This window comes from Erpetoichthys calabaricus, chromosome 1 (assembly GCF_900747795.2).
Source record: "Erpetoichthys calabaricus chromosome 1, fErpCal1.3, whole genome shotgun sequence".
NCBI classification, from domain to species: domain Eukaryota; kingdom Metazoa; phylum Chordata; class Cladistia; order Polypteriformes; family Polypteridae; genus Erpetoichthys; species Erpetoichthys calabaricus.
Genome location: NC_041394.2, coordinates 240,636,857 through 240,644,367, shown reverse-complemented (window position 1 = coordinate 240,644,367; position 7,511 = coordinate 240,636,857). Strand labels below are relative to the sequence as shown.

The following is a 7,511-nucleotide window of genomic DNA, read 5'->3' as shown; positions in this document are numbered from 1 at the left end:
GTGTGTTTTTGGGTCATTGTCCTGTTGCAGCACCCAAGATCGCTTCAGCTTGAGTTGACGAACAGATGGCCGGACATTCTCCTTCAGGATTTTTTGGTAGACAGTAGAATTCATGGTTCCATCTATCACAGCAAGCCTTCCAGGTCCTGAAGCAGCAAAACAACCCCAGACCATCACACTACCACCACCATATTTTACTGTTGGTATGATGTTCTTTTTCTGAAATGCTGTGTTCCTTTTACGCCAGATGTAACGGGACATTTGCCTTCCAAACAGTTCAACTTTTGACTCATCAGTCCACAAGGTATTTTCCCAAAAGTCTTGGCAATCATTGAGATGTTTCTTAGCAAAATTGAGACGAGCCCTAATGTTCTTTTTGCTTAACAGTGGTTTGCGTCTTGGAAATCTGCCATGCAGGCCGTTTTTGCCCAGTCTCTTTCTTATGGTGGAGTCGTGAACACTGACCTTAATTGAGGCAAGTGAGGCCTGCAGTTCTTTAGACGTTGTCCTGGGGTCTTTTGTGACCTCTCAGATGAGTCGTCTCTGCGCTCTTGGGGTAATTTTGGTCGGCCGGCCACTCCTGGAAAGGTTCACCACTGCTACATGTTTTTGCCATTTGTGGATAATGGCTCTCACTGTAGTTCGCTGGAGTCCCAAAGCTTTAGAAATGGCTTTATAACCTTTACCAGACTGATAGATCTCAATTACTTCTGTTCTCATTTGTTCCTGAATTTCTTTGGATCTTGGCATGATGTCTAGCTTTTGAGGTGCTTTTGGTCTACTTCTCTGTGTCAGGCAGCTCCTATTTAAGTGATTTCTTGATTGAAACAGGTGTGGCAGTAATCAGGCCTGGGGGTGGCTACGGAAATTGAACTCAGGTGTGATACACCACAGTTAGGTTATTTTTTTAACAAGGGGGCAATTACTTTTTCACACAGGGCCATGTAGGTTTGGATTTTTTTTCTCCCTAAATAATAAAAACCATCATTTAAAAACTGCATTTTGTGTTTACTTGTGTTATATTTGACTAATGGTTAAATGTGTTTGATGATCAGAAACATTTTGTGTGACAAACATGCAAAAGAATAAGAAATCAGGAAGGGGGCAAATAGTTTTTCACACCACTGTATATATATATATATATATATATATATATATATCTAAATCCCCGCGAAGTACTGCTTTTAAATTTTTATGAAGAAGAAAAGCTTTTTAAATTGAGGGAAAATATCCCAATAGCAATTTGTTAAGGATCTGTTTTTTTATGAAGCAGCCTTAACATAGCTTTTCCGCTATTTTATAAACGAACGCCATATAAGGTCTTCCTTTTTCCTTGCTTTGCCAAGGAAAGATCCTTTTTATTAAATCCAAGGGTTCTTCGCTTTTTTTTTTGTTTATTTATTACGATTGTTATAGTTCTGTTTGTATACGACGTTGTCAGTTCAGCACTCAGGTTGTAATATGACCAAGCCGTGCAAGCTTACTGTTAAGAATGCAACGTATACTTGTACATGAGAAAAGCAATCTTGCCTCAAATCAATAGCAACCTTTTGTAGGTCTATGAACTTAATTTAAAGTTTAGGTTTACACGGTGCTTTCTTTCCGAAGTACCTGCACTCATGAATATGTCTGTATGCGTCAGTCGCTCAAATCCCTGCGCTTCGCACCGGCGAAGTACTGCTTTTTAAATTTTTATTAAGAAGAAAAGAAAACCTTTTAAAATTGAGGGAAAATATACCAATAACAGTTTGTTAAGGATCTGTTTTTTTGTGAAGCTGCGTTCACTCGAGTGATCACTTCGAGCTGACTTGCTGGCTAACCATAAGCGTTACCTGGTACGTAACCACCCATACAATCAGATTGTGAATCAGACTACGAATGCCGTGAATGTAATTACCCCGATCTACATGCTGTCAAATAAACGAACCACACGCCGTGGCGCAATTTTAGGGGCTTCGCCTCTAGCGCTGACGTCCGAGGTTCGATTCCCGTATTGGAGTGAAGTGAGTGGGTGGTTACCTACCAGGTAACACTTATGGTTGGCCAGCAAGTCAGGTAACATCAGCCACGGTGCCTTCAGTTGTGAGAAGCAGATCATAGCATGGATGAAAATAGTTTACTGTCAAATAATGCAAAGAGTACGCGACACTTGTTTCCCCCTTATTCTTGGCTTATCAGGCGTACACACTCACTACACTCGCTTACGGTAATCGAACGTCGGACGTCAGCGCTAGAGGGACTTCGCAGCGGTGAAGTATTGCTTTTTAATTTTATTTAAGAAGTAAAGAAAACCTTTTTAAATTAAGTCTTAAAAAGAGGTGTAAAGATATTGACAATAAGCTACGCAAACCCACCAAGACATGCAATCATTTAAATCAAGGTGCAAGTCGAAAAACACCATCCCATAATATTAGTTAACGATTAACACATTTCTATATGTATTGTAAGCATACAATACAACTGATAATATGTTGCGCTTATTTATCTGGTGTACTGACATTTTTGCGCGTTTAACGGCTGAAATCTAACATGGTTTGTGCCCTTCAGAATGAAAAGAGTTTGCATTTACCTTTTTAATAAAAGGCGTGCTTTTAAGCCTGAGAAATCACCCCGTAAATGCACACGTTTAATTGCACATGTGTTAATATGTATGCTTACACAGTATTAAAAGACACTCAACAAGTACACAGTATTAAAAGACAGTCAACAATTAATGTCATTTACCTTCGTTCCCGCGTTTGACTTGTGCTGTAAATCTCTTCCTCGTTTTCAGTTCACGTGATTACGTAGGAGGCGTAATACGTGATGACGCGATACGTGACTCCGCCTCCTCCATTAGAGTATATGGACAAAAAAACAGGTTCCAGTTATGACCATTACACGTAGAATTTTGAAATGAAACCTGCCTAACTTTTGTAAGTAAGCTGTAGGGAATGAGCCTGCCAAATTTCAGCCTTCTACCTACACGGGAAGTTGGAGAATTAGTGAAGAGTGAGTCAGTCAAACAAGTTCCAGTTATGACCATTACGCGTAGAATTTCGAAATAAAACTTGCCTAACTTTTGTAAGTAAGCTGTAAGGAATGAGCCTGCCAAATTTCAGCCTTCTACCTACATGGAAAGTTGGAGAATTAGTGATGAGTGAGTCAGTCAAACAGGTTCCAGTTATGACCATTACGCGTAGAATTTCGAAATAAAACCTGCCTAACTTTTGTAAGTAAGCTGTAAGGAATGAGCCTGCCAAATTTCAGACTTCTACCTACACGGGAAGTTGGAGAATTAGTGATGAGTGAGTGAGTGAGTCAGTCAGTCAGTCAGTCAGTCAGTCAGTCAGTCAGTGAGTCAGTGAGGGCTTTGCCTTTTATTAGTATAGATACATCTCACTGACAGCACTAATTTATAAATTGGGAAGCTGTATTAATATACTGTAATTGTTTCACAACTGCTCATTCCTTTTAGAGCGACACTACAGAGTTGAAGTTGACAGGGGTGAAGTGGACAGCAGGCTGTTGAACCTCCAGTATTTCTGTATGGAAATAAAGGAGAGACTGACATTCTAGTTATTACAATAAGAAAAATGACTATATGATTATGAGTATAAAAGATGAAAAGAGAATTGTTTTGCAAAAATATAATGTAAACTGCTACTCTAGCTAATGTACAGTAATATGTTAATGCTGAGCTCACAAATTCCCCACTACTAAGACCAGTGTTTAGTTTACTTTCCATTAAGTTAGCCCTTAACTACATTAAAATTCCAGAGTTTGGTATGTTTGCCCAAACATTCTAAATATTTTCATTGGACAAATTTAGCTGATATGTTTCTTTTCAAGCAATTATCTGTATGGTAAAATGTATTAAAAAAATAAAAAATACTGAATTCCAATGTCTTCTTAGTGAAAGAAAACTTCCACCTTTAATCATTTGCTCCAAAAAATGAACATCAGTCAGGGACAAGACAATAAAGAAGTGTGACAGATTTAGGGTCCCCGTGACCCCTTGAACCCTCAGACCACACGTCAGACACCAGGTAAAAGTCCAAATATTATATTTATTTAGACAAAACGTGCACAAAGCACTCTCTTCTCCACAATATTCAAATAAATACACAATAAACAATCACTAATCAATAACAATAATCCTCCTCACTCCCAGACGCGTTGCCACCCTTCCACCCAGCTCAGCTCAGCGTCTGGGATTTCCCATCGTCCTTTTATATTCCCTGACCCGGAAGTGGTTGCAACCCTACAGTCCATGTGATTCCTTATCACTTCCGGGTCAGATAAAAAAATCCTTTTCTTCATCCCGGAAGCACGTCATTTCCTTTGTCGCCTTGCCTACGACGTACTTCCGGGTTATAGGGCACAAACAACTCTCTGGGCCTCCCTGCAACGTTATCTGTTGGCCCCTGTGGTATCCAGCAGGGCTGTCCATCGTCCATGATTCCCTGCTTGTATTCGGGGCACTTCCATGCCGCAGGGAGAGCTCCATCTGACGGCCTGGGGGTGTTGGCCGGGATGACAGGCCAGCCATATCCCACAGAAGATACAATGAGAAAAAAGATGATCAATCAATTATTATGCTAGACTTATCATTCTATTCTTGTTTCTTACTATTCTAAAAGACAGTCTTTGGGATGAAACAAGGGACAAATGGTAACACAAAAGGAAAACACTGTAGATTCTCCCACTAGAACAGATTTAAGCCATCAGTTATCCAAGATGGTAACTAATGTGGGGGAACATGCCATCTCTATATAAATATTAACTAATCCTTGCCCAGGATCTACAGTATATGGTTATATAAATACATTAAACACCATAGTGAAAAGAATAAATGGGTAAGTGGGGGTAAGCACCACTCTTAGATTTCCAGTATTAAAAGATACAGTATGTACAGTAAGTGAGGATGTGTTCATTTTCACCTTGCATATCTCCACCTGCAGCTATACAGTATAAGCTGTTTTTTTTAATTAATTCAAATGAAGATGCACCAATCTTTTGAACAATAAATAGTGTAATTAAGAGCATGTAAACTTTATCAACTATTTTTCATTTTTGTTTTCTGAACATTTAATTTGTACAGTTTTGATTATGGATCGTTTTATGAACTATTTCAGACTTCCATGAAATACCATCTACAGTATTCATAAGCCTGGTTAGAGAAGTACAGGAAGCTGGAGACTTTCCAAAGAGATCAGGCACAAGCCAGGAATAAACTTTTGGAAGAATGCCAGTCCACGACTGGGCACACCTATAGGTACTCATACTGGGCCAGTACAGAGCTTTCCCTTTAAAATAACTCATACACCTTTGGCATGTGGCAAAAATCCAGAGAACCCAGAGGAAAACAGCAAAGACATGTGAGAATGTGCAGACCCCACACAGTAGCCAGAATGCAACTGAGCCCAGCCTTCTGGAACTATTAGGCACAAAAGCTTTTCTCATTGTGACACACTCTACAAAATTCACAAGATTGGGTACAATGATTTAATTCCCTGGCCTTCACCAAATCAAGATATTTTATATGAAGTGTCATGATAGCCTGCATTAACTCTGCTGAATCAGAAAAGAAAGGGGGCTACTTCAAAAATCTCTCTTCTTGGCTGCACAATGCAATAAGAACATTTGTCATGTATATGCAACTATGCAGAATTTGAGAGAAGCTTACTTTTTTAGTGTTGGAAATAAGACAAGATTAAAACGTGCTTCTTATGTTTCTGGAATTATTATTAAGAGAAAAAAATTAAAGAAGGGGGACCAACTTGTTTGGCAAGGAAAAACTGGATTCCTGTAAAACTATGAGCTATAGTGATAGTTCAAACAAGAATATGAGTAACACATTAATCAGTGGAGCCTAATTCAAACTTGAAATACTAAAAAGAATACTGTCTCCTTTGAAAAGTCTTGCCTTCCTGTATCAGTCAGTGTGTTCACTGTTCATCACACTCCTTTTTACTGTAATAGTTTGACAGAAGTCCCCAAAAACAAATTTTATAAGGGTGTTGTCACACTAGCCACGTTTGCTCTGTACCATGCCCCCTTCCCTACTCCTCCACTGGCCTGCACTCACACTGCATTTAACGTACTGTACCTGGGCTTCCTTTTGACATGACCGTGCGACTTTGTGTAAAGCCACAAACAAGATCTGAAAACGGAGTGACAGGATTCATGTCAAAATGATTTTACTTATTTTGTGGCTGTTTTGGAGTCATGTAGTGCAGGGTAACACTCTACCCTCTTACATATGTATTGAGTGTTTTGCTTTTGTTGCACGTAAGAGAAGATTTTTACTGAGACAATTGATGCTAAGGAAGGGAATTTGCTGCTTTTCATGCAAACTACAATTCACATTCATGTGAAAAGGGAGAATAAAAAGCTGTTTTTAACTCAAAAGATATTGAATGAAATAAGAATTGCGCTATCTGACTTGTCGCATCGATGATGTCATGTCTGTTTTCAGTGCTCTGGCATGTTTAGTGATCGCACTGTTCCCAAATGCTACTAAACCGTGCTTGGGCCCACCTCTTCCAAGTGGGCCAGGGCATGGTATAGTTGGCCCTGCATGGAGCGATCACATTAGTCAAATGAACTAGACTTTGTGGGGTTACATGCGAACAACATGCTTGGGCACAAAACAAACTGATGAGCAAAGCAATTAATCAATTTAACTGTTTGTGGATACCTAATCTTAAGCTCATCACTACTATGAAATTTCTGTATCTCTTAACGAGTAACCACACTGGAGGGTACACTGCTGCAAATAAAGAAAAAAAAAAAAACAAAAGGCCCTAACACTAAAGTTTTCACAGAGGTATCCTTTAGCTTCCATTAACATTAACGAAAGATTAAAGGGAGATTGAGAAACACAGAAAGGTACTGTGGAGTAATGTTCAGTTGTCTCTTGGTATTATTTTATGTCTTATGAAGTATATGCTTTTAAGTAAAACTGACTAAAAGGTCTAACAGTAATGTCAGAAAAGAAGCATTCAAATCACTTCATTATGGTGTAATTTTTGCTTTTAAAATTCCAAAGAGTTTCTATTTTCTGTCCATCTGCAAGATCAGTTTGTGCTTGTTTTCCAGACTTTTTAACCAGACTGTTTTTTACTTGTGTTAAAGGTTGGAAAAGACTTCTTCACACCAAGTCTTCTAAAACAGTGTATACAAGAGAGCTTTTATGTAATACAAATGAATTTAAATGAAAGGATAAACATAAAATGAGTGACAAAAATTGAAGACCATTTTAACTATAGAACCAATATCAATATTCTTGTCTATATATCCCTTGTTTACATACTTTGCTACTATTATTTGAAATTTTGTGAGAACTGTTTTCATTGGAGTACAAAATTGGCTTCTGGTGCTCTCCACATGTGTTTTACATTTTTTTAGCCTAATAAACAGTGTATCAGTCTGCTGATCCTCTTGTATTAATTTCATAGTTGGATCACATACATGAATGAATACTGCAGGTAAACAAGCAGACAACGTTTGAAAAAGTGTTATAATGG

General features: G+C 38.5%; 1 protein-coding gene across 1 annotated transcript in view; it reads right to left on the bottom strand.

Annotated features, from left to right (window-relative positions):
• tspan12 (tetraspanin 12) overlaps positions 1-7,511 on the bottom strand; it is a 92,239-nt gene that overhangs the window by 64,469 nt on the left and 20,259 nt on the right. The gene's annotated exons all lie outside the window — the stretch shown is intronic.